Consider the following 20,022-nt stretch of genomic DNA (forward strand, 5'->3'; position numbering starts at 1 on the left):
TATGAGTTGGAAGGGACCATGAGGATCATTGTGCTGGTCCCGTGGGTTACCCGAGAGGCGAGGTCCAAGTTCCGTGGTCAAAGGTGGAACATGGAGGCAGTCCGTAGTAGCGGAAGCTGGGTGCAGGGCAGGGAGTCGGGTGAAGTCAGGAACAGGCTTGCAAGCAGGGAGCCAGGGCGGGTCAGGAGCTGAGGCAGGAACTAGCAACCAACAATGTTGCTCCCGCAACTTGGGACTGGAGCTGGCCGGCTTTTATCTGCCCCGAGCCATAGGGCAGCCCCGATCCTCTGGTGACTTGCCTCTCCTGGCCTGGAGGCGAGCACTCTTCCTGCGGGAACTTAGTTCCCTCCGCTTCTCTGCCCTGAGCCTCTGCAGCTCAGGAGAGGCTGGAGGGTTAGCAGACCCAGAGGCAACCTCAGCTTCCTCTGACAGGGCTGAGAGTGGAGCACCTGCAGGCAATGGGTCCTCCATCACCTCAGGAGCCAGAGCAGACTCAGCTGGTGCCTGCGCCTGAGGATCCAGCACAGGTGAGGACCCTTCAGGCTCATGCCCCGGCCCCGGCTCAGCTAGTTCTGGAGGCGGGGAATCCTGTGCAGGCTGGGATCCCTCAGGTTCAGCATCTGAGTCCGAATCCCAGGCCATCACAATCATCTAGTCCAACCCTCTGCAATGCAGGAATATGCAGCTTTCCCATACGGGGATCGAACCTGCAACCTTGGTGTTTTCAGCACTATGCTCTGAGCTGTGTGTGTGTGTGTGTGTGTGTGTGTATGGATGTGTGTCTGTGTACACTCTAAATATAAACCCATTGGGAGGCAGTTTAACAGCCTTCCCCAATGAAGATACAAGGGGAATCATAGAGCTGCAGAGTTGGAAGGGACCCCAAGGGTCATCTAACTCAACTCTCTGCAATGCAGTTATCCTCTGCCCAACGTGGGGCTCAAACCCACACCCCTGAGATTAAGAGTCTCATGCTCTACCAACTGAGCTATCTCAGCAAGGTGGGCCCTAAATATATAGAGATATAGAGTGAGTGGAGCAATGGATGCAAATTTCACCTCTGTACAAAGGGCCCGTTTTCACACACATTTGCCAACTCCCTCCACGATCTGTCCAGGCAAACAAGAGGCATTGTCGGAATTCAATGACACATTGAATTCATAGCACTGTAGGGGCAAAGTGGTCAGTGAAGGGTGTGGCTCGAGGCAGCGGGTGGTGGCCTGGGGATAGTTCCAAGGGCCAGACAGATTGGCCTGGAGGGCCACATCTGACCCCCTGAGCTGGAAGTCCCCCTCCTGTCTCCTCGAGTTTTCCTCTTCCATTTCCCCTTCTTTTAAAAAAATAAAATCATTTTAAAAAGGTACAAATTACAAACCCACTTCAACTAGCTAGAAGCGTGACTCACATAGCATGCTTTGAAAACAGAGCTAGAAATTTCACTTGTTGTAAAGTAAAACTGTTTCCAGGATCACTGAGTTTCGGGTGGGTGGTTTGGGAAAGCTGCCCAGCCTGCTTGCACAAATCTATTAAGTTTTGTTGTTTTGATCCCTCGGGGTTGTATCCAGCTTCAGTCCTCCTCAAGAAATTCCCATTGTGCTTAGGCCCATTGATTTCAGTAGGCCTACTCTGAGTAAGGCACAGAGAGCTACCAGCCTTGGATTCTTCCCTTTCCCTTCTGCCAATAAGTGACATTACTTCAGCATGTTTATATAAGATACATCACAAACTCCTCGGAGGAATTTCATTTTGCAATTCTGTCTCAAAGTAGATGTGGATAGATTAGATTAAAAATCAGATTGTAAACCTGCAGGCAGTGCCCTGTTGATGATTCACTGCTGTAAGTATTGTAAAACACAATATTATGCGTACTATGTAAATACTAAATGATGGTGAGATTTTTGTGAGAACAAAAAAAGAAAAAGAGCGCTTCCATTGTACATTTCAGTGAGACCCATGGGCATGTGGTTCTGTATTATTAATTTAAAAAACGACAGAGGTTCCACACTGCAACCCCATGCATATTTGCTTGGAGCAAGTCTCACTCTGAATTTTGCATTGGAGCTCTCCAACTAAACAACTGTACAAAAATGTGTATACTGGAGGAACACTTGCATGGGGGGGGGGGGAGAGAATGCAGCTATTAGAGGAACATGCTTGCAAAAATGTACATCCATCAAAATTGCATATGAAAATATATATTTTAAGAGAAAATTGCACTAAGATGATGACGCATTCTCATGGGGATTTTCGCTGTAGAAATGTAGAGAACTGAATTTAAGATTGAGGAAAAGTGAAACTGAAAATGGTAAGATTCATTCATCCCTAGTCAGAACTGTCGCATTACATCTCAGCCGGAAGTAACTTTCCTATAGGAAGTTCAGAGGCCTACAGCAACAATATCGCCACATGGGTGTCCCCTTTTTCAGGCTGCTGGGAAGGAACAGCTGACAAGCAGGAAAGCACCTTTCATTGTTGTATTTGAGAAAGCCTTGTAGAAGGAAGAATGAAAGAAACTGGAGTCGGGGATTCTGTGTGCGTAGGTGTGCTTTTCAAGTTTCTGTCTTGCTGGGTAATGCTCTTAAAACATCAGGAAAACTCTGACAAGGCAGTTCTTCGAGATCTGAGCAATGAGTGGTTTCCCTCTCCCAGAGTAGTGAGATAGGGGTTGCAGAACGCAAAGAGGCAAAGTGACTTAATGATAGAGCATCTGCTTTGCATGTAGAATGCTTCAAGTCCAATCCCTGGAATCCCCGAGCAGAGCTGGGAATACTCTCAGTCTGAAACCCTGGAAGTTAGTACAGATGTCACTGAGCTTGAGTCTGACTCAATATAAAGCAGTTTCCTGGATTAATGATACAACTTTTCACTTTTAACGGTACTGTGAACCTTTGGAGCAATCGGGCTGCAACTGTTTCTTGATCAGAGCCAGTATAGCAAAGGTGTGCTATTCAGAGAGGATGACTGATTCTTCTGATTGTTAGATATGTCTCCCATCCCCATTCCTCTGATTGCTTGGGTGGGACAGTGTTCCTCATTCTTTAAGCCCATCCATCTCCAACTTGTTAGCAGACCTAATTTTCCTCGATAAATCTATCAACAAGTGATTGAGACACATGTCCCTGAATAGTTGAAGCCAACCACAGAGAAGTGATCCAACTTGCAGAAGATCACACCCTTTTGCTTTTGTATTCTTCTTCCTATCTGCAGGCATTTGGCTGGCAAGGAAGACTCCAGGGACATATGCAGGGTCTGTTCTAGCTTCCTCCCAAGAACAAGTTCTGCACATTGGATGGCCCACAAGTGAACACACAGGAGAATTCTGGCTCCCTGATAGGGCTGCCCATTTTTGAAATGGAACCTCCAGCAATATTTTTAGCAGTCGCTCTAGATGTAGCAGTTAGCAGAAAATTATGCTTCATTTTGCACTCTGAAATGCTTCGCTCAAATACAGAATAACTTTGTTCAAAAGGCACAGCAGGATCAGGCCAGACTGGTAATTTTCTTCTTCTGATTTCTGGCAACTATGCTTTCTTGGATTCATGTGTTTGCAAACATTTGGGACTTGCTGCATCCACAAGTTGTGTTTCAGAGAGAGTGTGTAAAAGCCTTGAGCGTACACCTAAACATAAAGATGCATGCAAAATAGCTCTTAGAAGCTGGTGCACACAATCACTCCGTGTATCGCTGGTGCCTTTTTCCTGTGCACCCTGAAGCTGGTCTCCATTGGTGGCATGTCCAAACAACGGGTTCCGTGGAGCTCAGATTCTGAGATTCAGAGGGCAGAGCCTAGCAAAGAAAAGATGGTGACCAGAGCCTGGTTGAATGGGGTGGCATCTAGGACAGGTGGGAAGTGGCATCTGACCAGGTATGAAGAAGAGTCTGGCTGTGCTTAGTGGATAGGAGGTAAAGGAAAGGAGCAAAACCTCCAAAACCTAAGCAGATCTTCTGTCCTTATATGCTGAGATTGCAGTCAATCACCAGAACATTGCTACTTAATGAATTACAGTGGTACCTTGGGTTACAGACGCTTCAGGTTACAGATGCTTCAGGTTACAGATTCCGCTAACCCAGAAATAGTACCTTGGGTTAAGAACTTTGCTTCAGGATGAGAACAGAAATTGTGTGGCTGCGGCACAGCAGCAGCAGCAGGAGGTCCCATTAGCTAAAGTGGTGCTTCAGGTTAAGAACAGTTTCAGGTTAAGAACGGACCTCCAGAACGAATTAAGTTCTTAACCCGAGGTACCACTGCAATTACTTCCTCCCCCTCCCCAAGAAAATCTAGGCCAAGAGTTGCCAAACTGGCTTCCCATAGTAATTGTTTGGTTCCCCAACCAAGATGAACCATAATTCCCAGATTCCCAGCTTTCCTGTTTTCAAAAACAAAAAGTTTCAAGCATTTTTAGAACCTGAAATACGAGGCAAAACACACAGACACATTTCCTCCCCTCCAACCCCCCCCCCCCGTCTTCATTTTTCCTTTTTGTGCAAAATGAGCCTGCTCCACCCTTTCAGTGTCTTCCTTTGCTCCCCTGGGGAAACTGCCTCCCTCCCTGGAAAAAATTCCTGTGGATGCCCAGGCATGCTAGAGAGGAAGGAACGCACTCGAGGAGAGATGCACATGTGGTGTGGATGTGGGGGGCAGATGTGTGGTCTTGCGGGGGAGGTGTGTGTGAGAAATTATGAATATGTGGCCATATGTGTGGTCTGAGATGCACTTGGGCAGAGAGAGAGATGAGTGGGTGCGTGCAGTGTGTGTATATATTCATGTGCAAGTGAGAGACAGCATCTTAAAAAGTAGAGACATCACCTTGCCAACAAAGGTACGCATAGTTAAAGCTATGTTTTTCCCAGTAGTGATGTATGGAAGTGAGAGCTGGACCATAAAGAAGGCCGATTGCCGAAGAATTGATGCTTTTGAATTATGGTGCTGGAGGAGACTCTTGAGAGTCCCATGGACTGCAAGAAGATCAAACCTATCCATTATTAAGGAAATCAACCCTGAGTGCTCACTGGAAGGACAGATCCTGAAGCTGAGGCTCCAATACTTTGGCCACCTCATGAGAAGAGAAGACTCCCTGGAAAAGACCCTGATGTTGGGAAAGATTGAGGGCACAAGGAGAAGGGGACGACAGAGGACAAGATGGTTGGACAGTGTTCTTGAAGCTACCAGCATGAGTTTGACCAAACTGCGGGAGGCAGTGGAAGAAAGGAGTGCCTGGAGTGCTCTGGTCAGGAAGCGTTGGACACGACTAAATGACTAAACAACAACAACAGAGAGAGGTGAATGTAGGCAGTTTGTGAGAGAGAGCATGCTATGGGCACCTTACAAATATTCCTGGTACTAGAGAAGTTTCCCTGTTGGTATTAAACAGTAACAGCATCATTGCACATGAGAAATCAATATATTGTGCGTTCTCCCCAATCAGGACCAGCAGGACAAATCAGGGCAAAGCCTGATGTTGCCCAGGATGCAGCTGATGCAGCAATGAATGCTCTCTCTAATTTTTGTGTCGGGCTCGGCCTCCACTGCTGCCATTTTGTGATACCATGTCCCTGAGCGCTTTCACAAAATTCAAAATGTGCCTGCTGCTCCAAAAAGATCAGCAACCCCTGGCCTACACTGACTGGCAGCTGCTACCCAGGGTTTCAGATGGGGCTGTTTCTCAGCTCCACCTTGAGATGCCAGGGATTGACTGGTAATATCCGCATGCCTTACCACAGTGCCACACCCCTTCCCAAAATTAATTAGGTTACTGCTCAAGCATGTGGCAGTTCTCTCACCTCTTAATAGTGAACCTTTTCATAACTTTCCCCCCAAAAAATCTTATTTTTGGCTTCCTCTGAAATCCCTCTGAGGTTTCAGCCACACAGGAACATCAACATTTGCTTTGAAATTTTGCTTTAGGCCAAATCTCGCAGCAACTGCCTCTCCTGACCAAGCCCGACACAATTTTCACTGGATGCCAGCAAAATCTCAGATGTAAGAAGCTAGATTTGGTGACCTGGCCCTTCTTTCAGAGAATTCTCAAAGGAAAGGGGGGGGCTACCTGTTAGGAAAATCAGCAAATGGAATTGCTCGCCGTTTCTTGAAAAGAAAAACACGCATCGTCTAACCAAGGAAATTGGTGGCCTTGAGGTGTGTTTAGTGTCTATGCTAAGAGGAAGAAGCTGTTCCAGTCTGTTTGGCAGCAAGAGCTTGATTCTAGAGATTAGCAAATTGGCTCTCCTCTCACAGTGCCATGCTAAAGGCTTTGGAGGTTTCGGATAAACAAAGAGGACAGGAAATTTCATACATGCCACTGGCAAGCTATGTGCTACACAATGGCTTCCAGAAAGATCTCCAATCCTCCCCACCACCTTCCCTTCAAAACATTCAAGAGGAAGATATTAGCTGATAATTGAATAAACAGAATCCATGTGTCTTCCCAAGCATGAAACATTTTCTCTCCCTCTTTCCTGAAATGCAGTTAAAACCTGAGGTTTCAGTTTGGGGTCAGGATGGCCTCATTTTTATGGGCAAGTGGTTCTCGAAGGGTGTGGCAGGAAGATTCATGGATAATCAAGGAATCACTTAAACATTTCAGCATAGTATAGCATAATATAGTATAATAATAATAACAATAATTGCAGAATATGCCTAGATATCTTTTCAAAATAAGAGCAAGAGCATTACAGGGAATGCTCTGCACCACGGAGAAGGGTCGAAGCAGCCGGTGGTGCCACCAGGAGGAGCTGGAGGAGGAGCCACTGGCTATTGAGACATGCGGCCGCTGTGTTCGCTTCCGTCCATGGCTCCTCCCAACGTCCTGACATCATGCTTGGGGCATCAGGATGTTGCCCACCCCCATTGATCTCGCAAGCTGGTGCCTCTGCTGAGGACAATCCTAGCTGTGATCCAGAATCACTGTTTGAACAGAGTTATGAACAGGGACACATTGTTGTGAACAGAGATTTTCAACTCTGACAAAATACAGAAGATGAGAAAGGGGAAAGGCTTCTTTGTGTTGATGAGCAGATGAGAGTTCGTTTGTCTCAAATTAGGCCTAATATAAGTGAGATTACCTGGCAAAAGCAAGCTCACATCTCTCATTGAGTTGGTGTGCATATTTAAGGTACATATGTAAGATGCTTGTTTGTAATTCTATTTTGAGAAATGATTCCTGTTCTATGTAGCTGCATTCTTTTATACTTTCTGGATGTCCCGTGATCATATTACAAAGTGGTTGTGTTCTGTGTTTTAAATCAAGCATTGCTATGAATTGCTCCTTTTTGTTTTCCGATATATTTATTATCAATAGCAAATGTGGTGTGGCCCGTGCAAATTTTTGTTCTGAAAGTGTGGCCCAGAGAAGAAAGTTTGAGAACTACTGGCTTAAAAACAGAAGAGAGAGACAGAGTTTGGAACATCCTATGTGGTATGTTATTGGAACTACAACACAATGCCAACCATGTCTACTCAGAAGTAAGTTGTATTGAATTCCTAGGTAAGTAGGGTTGGGACTGCAGCTGGTTGGGCTGTCAAGCTATACTTTCTGAATTTAAAATGTGCACATTGCATTTATATCTATATATGTAGGTCAGCTTTATGTTAATGAATTTAAACACCAGTACCAGACTAAGTTCAATGTGCTGGTACAGGGATACAAAGCTCTAAACATCTTGGGTCCAGAATACCCCTAATACACCCAACCTACTACTAAGCTCTTCCTGAAAATATCATGTTATCTGGAGGTCCATTCCATGCAATCCAGGAACTGTGCCTCCCATTATATACCAGACAGGCAGCATCTCTATTGTATTGTAGGCACCATTAAAAATGGTGGTCTTTCCTTCAATGGAGGTTTTTAAGCAGGTTGCATGGCCATCAGTCAGGGAGCCTTTAGCATTTGATTCCGGCTCTGACTAGATGGCCTTTGGGGGGGGGTCCCTCCCAACTCTACAAGGGATGTGGGTGGTACTGTGGTCTAAATCACAGAGCCTAGGACTTGCTGATCAGAAGGTTGGCAGTTCAAATCCCTGTGACAGGGTGAGCTCCCATTGCTCAGTCCCAGCTCCTGCCAACCTAGCAGTTTGAAAGCACGTCAAAGTGCAAGTAGATAAATAGGTACCACTCCAGTGGGAAGGTAAATGGCATTTCCGTGCGCTGCTCTGGTTCGCCAGAAGTGGCTTAGTCATGCTGACCACAAGACCTGGAAGCTATACGCCGGCTCCCTTGGCCAATAAAGCGAGATGAGCGCCGCAACCCCAGAGTCACCCGCGACTGGACCTAACGGTCAGGGGTCCCTGTACCTTTACCCAACTCTACATTTCCTACAATTCTACGGTTCCTATTTCAACAAGGTTCTCCAGTAGAGATTGTTATCCCAAGCAGTATCTGTATTGAATTTGAATTGCGTTTATTGCTGATGTGTTTTTGCTAATTGCTTTGAGATGTTTTCGTGTGTGTGTGTGTGTGTGCGCGCGCGCGTATAAATAATTCCAGGAATCAGAAGTTGACAACTGAAAGCAGATTCAGTTTGGATCTAAACAGGAGACAGTGCCTCCCTTTCCTGCTGCAGATGTTAATTAATTTAGCATTGCCAAGCTGATGTTTCATCACTTATCGCTGCTGTTGTAAAGGGTAATGAATAAATGTGTATTTATATACACACATTGCATTTTGAAAGTTTTGGCTTAGATCAGACATAATGACAAGTCAAGCAGTGAGGCTCCCCCAGTCCACCCCTTGCAACCTCACACAATTCCTTCTTCCTTTGTGTTCGCACGTTTCCCCCTCCACTTCCTCATTTTCACTAACCATTATGTGCCATGGGATCCCAACTGGCAAATGATGGTTATTTAACCCCAGCTCAAATGCTGGCTTCATATTGCGGGTTTGCAAGCAGGGAACAAAGCATAGTTCCCACTTTGGACATCACAGAAAACTATGTTTGGGGTGAACTAGGAAGTGAAGGAGGGAAGCTAGGGAGGAGGGTCGGAGGTGGACTCTCAGATATTTGGGGCCTAAGCCATTAACCAGGCACAAGGCCTTCTTGGTGGTGGCGCCCTCCCTGTGGAACACCCTCCCTTCGGCTGTCAAGGAAATAAACAACCATCTGGCTTTTAGAAGACATCTGAAGGTAGCCCTGTTTAGGGAAGTTTGATGTTTTACTATTCTGTTGGGAGCTGCCTAGGGTGGTGTAGATTGTGTGACCATTGGTCAGGGATGGTTCAGCTGTGGTCCCTGCCTTGCAGGGGGTTAGACTAATGGCCCTTGGGGCAGCTTCCAAGTTTACAATTCTATGATTCCAGCTGGGCAAAATGGAGGATGCAAAGCAGACCTGGCAAGGGGTGTGGCCTGGAGAGGAGGGGTGTGGAGCGAGAAGAGTCCTGAGAGCCTGGTAGGGGGATGCAGAGGGCCACATGTGGTTCCCCAACCTCGCTTTAACCAGAGAGGCTGGGCGGTGAGCTCGGAGCCTTGTACCTGAAAAGCATGAGCTCTACCACTAAGCGATGGCCCCTTGCCCTTACCTAGGGTTGCAGCCTGGCCTCCCTTCATCCATTCAAACACTCTCAAGTTGGCAAGAATGACCTTCAGTGGGGAAGCCGGCCAAGTCCCAGTTCACGGGAGAACGGGGAACAAAGACTTCTGAGAAATTCCCCAATGATTTGAAAACAGAAAACTGGAAGCCTTTCTGAGCTTGTGACTAAAGATCACTGCCGCCCAGCCAAGACTGCCTGGCTCTCACCCGGGATCTGTCTACACTCCCTGGAAGCAGACACCCAGCAGCAGCAGCAGCAGCAGCGGGCAGGAGCTGTGGAAAAGATTCCTGGCAGCAGATTCGGATGAGCGATCAGAGAGCAAAAGGGTGGAAAGCATTAAAACGGACATCGGCGAAGCTGTCGTTCTTGCAGCCTTAATGGGAATCAGATTTAATTTCTTCTTTGAGTCTTTTTTTTTTTAACAGTCAAATACAAACAAGCTCTTGGGTCCATTCCAATCTTAAAACTACATGCTATTGGAAAGATGAACACTAAGCTCTTTGCTGTCTCTAGGCCATAATTTGGACAGAGCGGTCCATCGAGCGATCTCTACAATGGATGAAAAAGACCGTCTTGTAAGTTGGGAAAACTTGGCTGGGGGCTCGGTTTAGCTATGTCTGCGGTGCTTTTTTTTCTGGGGGTCACAAGGGTACGCATACCCCTAAACATTTTGTGAATCTTTGTACTTTTGTCCATTTACTGTATTTTCCCCCTCCAATTTGAACTATAAAATGGTGATTTTCTTGAGTCAAAATGAGAGTACCCCGAAATTTAAAAAAAGAGAAAAAGAAAAAAAGCACTGGGTGTTCGTCTTGCCTTATTCCAGAAATATCTGCCCAGCCACCATGGAGAGGTAGTTTTGACCACCACATCTTATGCCTCTAAACACTGCTCAAAAACCATCCAGAGCTGAGATTTCAGCATTTAGGAATGCGGGAGAGATTCGATTTTGTTTGTATTTTAATGAGGAACTCCCTAATATGCATTTTCTGAAACATCGCACATTAAAGCTCAATCGGAGCAAATGGCAATCTGTAGAAAACCTGAAATGACATTTGCTCCGATTGAGCACTAAAGAGCAGGTTTTTACAGGGAAAGTTTAGGGCAAAAAAACACAACATTCAGACAAAGAAGTTTTAAGTGCAGCCCTTTGCTTGGATAGAGTGGGGCAAAAGGCAAACAACAACAACAACAACGATGACGATGATTTATTTGTTCCCTGCCCATCTGACTGGGTTGCCCCAGCCACTCTGGGCACCTTCCAGCATATATAAAAACATAATAAAGCCTTAAACCTTAAAAAGCTTCCCTTTATAGAGCAGCCTTCAGATGTTTTCAGATGTAAGTGTGGATAAACCCTGAGCCTAAATTAATTGTACCTATTTGGGGGGGGGGGGAGAGGGAGAGAGAGAGAGAAAGAGAGGACATATAGATTTTTGAGATCAAAGCATTCTTTCGTACAACATTTGGAAAACAAACAGGACACCCCAGTGGGGTTGGCTGATGCTCCCTAGCACCCTGCGGCTGTCACTATGCAGCTGTTTGTTTAAGAAGAACTTCAAACATGAGGTCTCCTGCAATCCAGTGTCATTGAATGCCTGACAGAGACCATCCATCAAGCCAAAGTGCCGAGAGTGAGCAAAGTCGCGATCTTTGAGCCCAAGACATGCAGCCTACATATTCCCAACAAAGCCATGAATCCCATCCACAGTCTGAAAGCTCCACACACAGACCCCCATCTGTCCCATGACCCCACCACCCACACAGAGTCCTAAAGCTTCATAAGTCATACACCTTCACTTCACACTTTCTGGAAAAGGCCAGACAGTCTTGATTCAAGGTCCAGTGTGATTCCTGCTTTAGCATAATGCAGAGGAATGAGAATGTATGTTCCCAAAGACTTGTGCTTCCCCCTGTGTGCATCCTGGTGCATAGAATGTGGGGACCATTATTCAAGGATGAGTGAATCTATCTGTTTTGTTTATTTCTCAGCTTCCCATTTTTGAAATCTGGTTCTCCACTTCATGAAAATTCATCAACACAGCAACACTAATTTCTCCTAACAGACACATGAATGGTATTACAATTTTGCATACACATTTTCGCAACACAATGTTTCCTAACATAATGCATTTATTTGGGTTACTTTCACCAAACAACCTAATTTAGTGGCAATACCACCTGATTTCCATGAATGTGATATGTTTAAACTGTTTTTAATACTGAGTTTTAAACTAATTGTTGTAGCCCACCCACAAATCTGCTGGGGAGGGGCACGTTAATAATAATGATAATCATCATCATTTTAAGCAGTTTCTCCTAACAGATGCATGTCTGTAAAGATTACTTGGTACTTGGCTGGAGAATTGTGTTGCAAAATCCAGAAAGGTGCAACTTTCAAATGATTGATATTTCTCGGTCTGTGTATTGTTTCAGAAAGTGAGAATCAGGTAGGTTTGCATTAAAAAATGCGAAGTGGATCAAATGTCTTCCTGCACCCCTAGTGGTAGAACATCTGCTTTGCATCAGGAGGTCTGAGGTTTCATCCCTGGCCTTTCCAATTAAATAGAATCAGGTAGCAAGCAATGACCCCAGTCAGAAAGCCTCAAAAACCACTGCTGGCTAAACAGTCTGACCGAGTACAACAAGACAGCTTCCTTTGCTCCTAAATAATCCTGTTGGGTCGCAGGGGAATTGTCACAGTTGTGGTGATCCATTGCAGTGTTTTTGGCAGAGGCATCTTAAAGTAGGGTCTTTCTCAGCCTGGAAGCTACATCAGTCCAAAATTCAGCACCTTGATTACTGACTAGGGTCCCTTTCCTGACTAGGGTCCCCCTAGCCCCGGGGGGGGGGGGAATGGGACATCCCGGTTTTATCATACAAGATCATGGCGGCCATTTTGGATGCCACAATCTCGCCTCATAAAAACCGTTCATTTTTTCAGGGCAAGAATGAGGTGCGGGTCACATGACTTGCCTGAAAGTGCATCCTGAAAGACACACGTCGTAGTTTGGGGTCTGAAAAAGTTGGACAGTGTGTCATGCTAATATTTAAAGCCCTTAATAACTTGGGCCCCAAATATCCTTCCCTACAGACAATCTCAGATGCTGAGATTGGTAGATGGGGCCCTCTTGGTAGTTCCTCTGCCCTCAGAGGCTTGCAGGGTGAGTAGTGGCCTGGGAGAGGGCCTTCTCTGTGGTGGCCCCTAACCTGTGGATCACCCTCTCCACAGAGGTGTGTCTGGCACCTCTTTTGCCACTTGAGATGTATAGTTTTCAGACCCACCTTATTTTGTGATTGTAGATTGCTTGAAACAGTTTTAACTATTGCATTTTAGTGCTGCAACTTGCTCTGGGACCTTAGGCTGAAGGGCAAGTGAATAGTAATAATAATAATAATAATAATAATAATAATAATAATAATAATAATAATTCCTTTTTGCAAAACTTTCCAGGGGCCACAGACCAGCAGTGGGTGGACCCAGATTCAGAAATGGGCAGAGCAAAAAATGTGAAGCCCAGCTCTCATCTGCCCAAGTCATCCTGATGGGTCAAGGATGATGGGAGTTATAGTCCGACTACTTGTGGGCGGCACCACTTTAGCTAACTCAGATGTTGCCCTTACATGTGGAAGTAAAAGGAAGGAAGATGGGAAGGATCTGCTAATGGCCCAGGGACAAGAAAGGGCTGGGAAAGGTTTGGAATGACTCCAACTTCCATCAGCTGCAGCCAGCATGGTCCATGGCTAGAATGATGGAACTTGGAGCCCAGTAACATCTAGAGATACACAGCATCCTCATCCCTGGGGAGAACCACATGCCCTCCAACACGTTGAGTCTCAAAACTGAGTCATGCAACTTTTTTTTCTTCAGGGCTATGCTTTTGCACAAGAGCATGAGACCCAAAAACACATGTTCTGGCGAGCTGTGTGAGTTCGCAACCCCCCAAAAAGTGCTTTTTCAGGGCGAAATCTTGGTGCAAACTTGCGTGAGATCACAGTGCACAAAATGGCTGCTGTGCTCTCGCAGGGAAAAACGGGATGTCCAGGTTTTTCTGGGACACTTGGGTATGAAACCAGCGATTGGACACTATGGGCATTGTTAGGCATCTTCTAAGGCTCATGCCCAGTCAGCTCTTGACCTTGTGGTTCTGCCTTCTCCTTGTCGTTCTAGTCTATGCTTTCCAGACTTAGTTCTGCTTTGCCTGCTTCCTTTCCAGGAAAGCCTTTACAAGTGGTATCAGTAACCATGCCGGTTACGGATCACACAGCCTTTATGTAACCAAATCACTTGCAAAAGTTACTTTTTAAAGCTATTAAGAGTTGTAAGCAACTTTTACAGATTTGCTAATGGGCTCCAGTTGTTTTTTAATGTTGTTTTTTTCTTTAAAAGAAAATAAAAATCCATTTAAATGTTTTAATTGCCCTGTTAATATGCCCTTACTGGTGTATATTTCAGGTCCCACTCCATGTATGGAATCAAATCTCTCTCTCTCTCTCTCTCTCTCTCTCTCTCTCTCTCTCTCTCTCTGTGTGTGTGTGTGTGTGTGTGTGTGTGTGTGTGTTAATTTGAAGGTCTGTGGGCTATTAAGAAATATGAATTGAACTGAACAGTAATAAAAGCAGGGGTCCTATTTTACAGAGGACAGTCCTTTGTTTGGTAGCCAAGTTTGATTCCCACCTCTTCTCTTTTCTCCCTGCCCCTTTCCCCTTGTGTGCCCTTTTCGCTTTAGATTGCAAGCCTGCAGGTAGAGACTCCCACTCTGGGAGGGATGCATACAATCTACATAAAAAAATAAAATTTGAAGGAATCCTCAATTTCAGTGATAGGGGGACCATTTTCCCCTTCAGGTCAACCTTCTGGGGAACCACATCACAATAGTTGCAGGGGCCAGAGGGAAAACTGGGCAGATGGGGTCTTTATAAATGGTCTAGGCAGCCTTCCTGGTCCTGTGGGAAGTGTTGGCTGGTGTCCATTGGGGCTGGAAGGCAGGGAGGTTGACAGTAGGAGGCGCTAGAGCCAATGGTTTGTTTGTTTGTTTGTTTGTTTGTTTGTTTGTTTGTTTGTTTGTTTGTTTGTAAGTAAGTAAGTAAGTAAGTAGGAAGGCAGGCATGCGGAGGCTGAGGCTGGTGGGCCAGTGCCCCATTTGCTGTAATGGACCAGATTCCATGTCTCTTCCCTGTATAAAAGCATTTAATGAGATGGAAATGATTTCACAAGCTATGAAAGACCTTCTATTGCCCCCTTCCCCCAGCCGAGTCACAACTGAAAGCATCAAAAGAGCTATATCCCCTCGTGGAACATCTAATCTTTCCAAGCCCAGCTGTTTGAGAAGGATGGGGGGGGGGAGTGAGGTGATCGCAAGTTTGGATCAAAGGTATAGGTCAGTTTGAGGCTAACACGCGGGTCAGATATAATGCTAGCCAAGGCTGCTGGCCAATCTTTATTGCAAAACAGCGATGCATGGCTTGGATCGCCAAAGCGTCGGCAAGAGATGGTTCATTTCCCCCGATGGCTGAGAAACCTTTAATCATTCAACAGGCTAATCCCTGTCCAGGGAATTCTGGGGAAATTAAAAATGGCTTAGCTTGACTCAGATACGGGCAACAGTGTTCGTTTCACACATATTGATAGTGCAAGGAGCCTGGAAATATTTAAATCTCCCCACCCCCCAATAAAATATACTCTAATAGATTGCTTTAAATGAACATTCATAAGCAAAGGTGCCATTTTATCCCTGTAACCAAATCCATCCAGACGTAGCTCTGATCAAACACTGGTTTCTAGAGAAGTATGAAGAACTCAGTCTTTGAAGTGTTTGCTCTGATCTGATCTGTACTTGACTAGCATGAGGATCAGAACATAGATATCCATCAGTTTGCTTGCTTGCTTTGTATTTTGAAAGAATATGTTGGTTCACTCCACTCAGCATTGTCTACAAACTGACCACTAACAGCTTTCCAGGGTCTGGGAGGAGCATTCTATCTCAGTCCCTTCCTAGAGATGCCAGGATTTGAACCTGGGACCTTCTGCAAGCAAAGCAGATGCTCTACCACTGAGCTAGGTTTGATCTGTGTTTGGAATGGGTGCTTATATGTGAATTTCCGTATGGGTTGAAAAACTGCAAGTTAATGTGGAAACGCGAAAGATTAGATGCAAGGGTGAAAGCACATGAATGAGACATGGATCACAAATACACTGAAAATGTCATTCCTTCTGGGGATTCTCTCTGTCACCTAACGGGGAGGTGACACAAGGAAATTTGCTGGTCTAATATGCTTCAGAGCCAATTGATTTTTCTATGGTGAAGTCAATGCACATTGGCCGTGAAGTTCACCAAAACCAGACGGTTGAACCCTCCGACACATCTCCAGACTGTGACTCACCATGTCATGGCACAACTCACTTGCATGGTTTCTTTTTCAGGATGTGGTTGATGAGTTGTGATCTGGACAGATGCTGAAGTTTCCCCAGACCAGACCAGTTTTCGCAGGCCTCGGTTCAGACACCAACTTAAACATGGGCCTGTGAAATATGGGCTTCCATGAAGAATTGGCTCATGCAATGGAATAGAACCTTTTGGAGTCTGAAGGCAATGTGCTCTTCTACACAACCTTCAGGGGCCATGCATCAGTGGTGGGCAGGGACAGAAGCAAAAGATGGGAGGACCAACGAGTGCTAATTTTGATTTTGTCCAGTGGGGTTGCTTCTACACACATTCACAGAGTCATAGCCAATTACATTTTACGCAGAGCAGACCCCCTGAAATTAATAAGCCTAAGTGAGTCCTGGCCATTCATTTTGATGGGTCTACCCTGAGTAGGACTAGCATGGAATGAAACCCAATTATCCCTCTTTATCCTCCATCCAAGCACTCTCAGATTTCAAGGACCCACTCCAGCCAAGCAAAAGCAACAAGGGGTGTGTCCTGGGGAGAGTGGGAGTCACCTAGGGTGAGTCCCAAAGGACTTGGAGTCTAGCAACATCTAGAGATCTACAAATTCCCTATCCATGTGGAGAGACTTTCACCAGCCAGCAATTGGGCAATGCGCATCCATTGTTGGATAGCCTCCAAGCCCCATGCCTAGTCAGGGCCCACTGCCAATTTTTGAACCTATTGACCTTGTGGCTCCACCTTCTCCATGTTGTTTCAGCGTGTACTTTCCAAACTTAGTTCTGCTTTGATTTTTCCCTTTCCAAGAAAGCCTTTAGAAATGGTGTGTGTTATGGATCACACATTCTTTATGTAACTGAATCACCTGAAAAAAAGTTTCTGTTTCAAACTATTAAGAGTCGTGAGCAACTTTACAGATTTGTTAATGGGCACTGGGTTTTTTAATGTCTTTTAAAAAATAACAAATAATCTATTTAAAGGTTTTACTTTTCCTGCTAATATACCTTTTTTGTGTATTTGAGGTCCCACTCCTTGCATGAAATCAAAGATCTGGGAGAGTGTGTGTGTGTGTTTTAATTTGAAGGTCTGTGGGCTAGTAAGAAATATGACTTGAATGGTAATAAGAGCAGGTGACCTATTTTACACAAGACAGTCCTATATTTGAAGGGATCTGCTATTTTAGGAATAGGGAATCTTTCCAGTACAAGGGCATATTTCCTCCTGGGGGCCACATGCTAGAAATTGGTGGGACAAGGGGCAAAGGTGAACAGAGAAAGTCTTTAGAAATGGTATACACAGCCTTCCTGGTTGAGGAACACACAATCCTTATGTAACTGAGTCAGTTGCAAATGTTTCTATTTTGTAAGCGACGTTCGCAGAATTGTTAAATCCTGCACGGGTGCTTTAAAAAAAAAGTTGTTCCCTTTAATGATTGCATTGAAGATACAGTGGACCCTCCGGATACAAATTAAATTTGTTCCGGGGGTCTGTCCCCAACCTGAAAAGTCCGTAGCCAGAGGTGCCTCTTCTGCACATGCGGCGAAACCCAGAAATATACACTTCCGGGTTTGTCGTGTTCTTAACCCGAAAGTTACGTATCCAGAGCGGTACGTAACTAGAGGGTCGACTGTATGTACAAACATGTACACATGAACAAGTTGTGAAGAAACAAAGAGTTGCCATGGATAAATTTAACGATATTTGGAATTCATTTTCATAAAGACCATATTAGATTAAGGTATGGTTAACTACAATAACATTCCCCCCCCCCATTTTTTTCTAATGTACACAATATAATTTTACTGTTGATATTGCTCTGCCTTGTTTTCTACATGGGTACTATTTCTTGTTTCTTCTTTTTTGTGTCTTACCCTACACTTATAATTTTTTATTTTTTATTTTTTCAATAAAGACTATAAATATATATATGAAAAATGTACTTAAATGTTTTATGTGTCCTGTTAATATACGTTTCTGTTTATTTGCACTCACACTCCTTGTATGGAACCATTCATTTATTTATGTATTTATTTATTTATTTGATTCCATTTTTATGAATCACTTTCCATAAAACATCTTGAAACAATTTCACATCTGGGGTGTGTGGGTGTGTTTTTATGAATATGAACTGAATGTGCCCCCCCTTTTTTTGCAGACGACAGTTTTCTCTGTAGAGGAATCCTATTTCAGGGATAGGGAATCTTTTTCCAGCTCAGGAGTCTCATTTCCTTCCAGGGGTCATGTGGCAGTGGTGGGCGTGGCCAGAGGCAAAAGTGGGTGGAGTTACAAGTGTTAATTCATGGCTAGTTTCTACACACACACCCCTTCTCTGTCCTCCATCCAGGTAAGCAAAGAGGCTTTATCAGAATTCAAGGACACATTCCAGCCAGGCAAAAGACACTCAAACAGGATCAGTATCAGGTCATGGACTGTTTGGATGCAGAGGAATGGTAGGAGGAACCAGCTGGGGAAGCTCAGAAGAAGAAGGCTCAGAGCCCGGGGACTGGTGGTAGGATGACGATGAGTGGTTAGAGGGAGCAGACTGGGGGAAAGTGGTGTTGGAAGCTGAGGAGGCAACAGGGCTTAGTGAGCTGGGAGAGCCTGTGGCAGACAGCAGTGCAGAATCAAAGGCAGACGCTGAAGTGGATGAGTGGGAGGATGGAGGCCAAGAGGCAGAGAGGAGTCAGGCTGGTGAAAAGTCATAGTGTCTCCCCCCTCCTGCTGCAACAAGGTCTCCTCCCCCCCGGGTCTCCCAGAACCCAGAGAGGCATGAAGTGTGAGGAGCAAAGGTAGATATTTAGGCGTGGTCTCAGATTAATTGGGGAAACTATAGAAGAGGGTAAAGGTAAAAAAGGTAAAGGACCCCTGGATGGGGTCAAAGGTTGCGGTGCTCATCTCACTTTCAGGCCAAGGAAGCTGACGTTTGTCCACAGACAGCTTTCCAGGTCATGTGGCCAGCATGACTAAACTGCTTCTGGCGCAACAGAACACGGAAACCAGAGCACCCAGAAACGCCGTTCACCTTCCCGCCACAGTGGTACCTATTTATCTACTTTGATGTAGATACTACATCGAACTGGTTGGCAGGAGCAGGGACCAAATAACAGGAGCTCACCCCGTAGCAGGGATTCGAACTGCCAACCTTCTGATCAGCAAGCCCTAGGCTCTGTGGTTTAGACCACATCACAACCCGCGTCTTCCAAAGAATCTTGGGAAATATAGTTTGTTATGAGTGATGGGAATTGAAGCTCTGGCAGAGGGTTGGCTAACAGTTCTCAGCACCCTTAACCAACTAACTACAGCTACTGGGATTCTTTAAGGAAGACCACGACTGTTTAAAGTGGTATGATGCTGATTTAGACATACACTGCAGATGGGATTTAAGCAGATCCACAGCACACCTGGTTGCCATCTGCCCCGCTATGGTGAAATGTGTTCTGTTTTTTACAAGATTATAGTTTAGAAGACTGCATCTATTCACAAAGAAGGCCAACAGCAATTAAAAAGGCAACCTATGTTATTGTTTTAAAAGCCGCAGATCACACACCATAAAGACCAGGAGCCTTGTATCTGCCTGCTTCTCTTTGGTAAAATATTGCAACCCAAGCCATGCGCCGCATTTGGCATGAAAAGTTGGTCGTGGGCACTCGAAATCATAGAACTCACTTCCTTCAAGTCAAACTCTCTGCCTTTGGAAAGAGAAACCATCACCCCTCTCTCAAACAGACAGCACAGACTAATCCACTTAAATCCAGCTTAGCAATTAAACACACATAAACACACTTTTCCAAAACATTGTTAGAGCAGAGGTGGGGGAAAACCTTTTTGAAGGCCCAAGCTCAATTGCCTCCCAGATGAAACGGAGCTTTGAACGGGGCACACCGGGATAAAACCCTCCAGCAACAGCTAGTGACCACTGGAACTGGTGGAGTGGAAGGCAAGGAGGCTAGCAGTAGGTGGAGCCAAAGCCAGTGACTGACAGAGTCAGAGCCAATGACAGGCAGAGCCAACTCATTCTGGTTTTGTTCCCATTCTCTCCTCCCTGCTGAACTCAAGAAGGACTACACTAGGTCTCAGTACACATCACTGGGTTAAAACACAGCACGGT

General features: G+C 45.3%; 1 protein-coding gene across 4 annotated transcripts in view; it reads right to left on the minus strand.

Annotated features, from left to right (window-relative positions):
* Positions 1-20,022, minus strand: part of MEGF6 (multiple EGF like domains 6) — a 211,605-nt gene that overhangs the window by 108,668 nt on the left and 82,915 nt on the right. The gene's annotated exons all lie outside the window — the stretch shown is intronic.

The sequence above is a fragment of the Podarcis gaigeae genome (assembly GCF_964106915.1).
Source record: "Podarcis gaigeae genome assembly, chromosome: 8".
NCBI lineage: Eukaryota > Metazoa > Chordata > Lepidosauria > Squamata > Lacertidae > Podarcis > Podarcis gaigeae.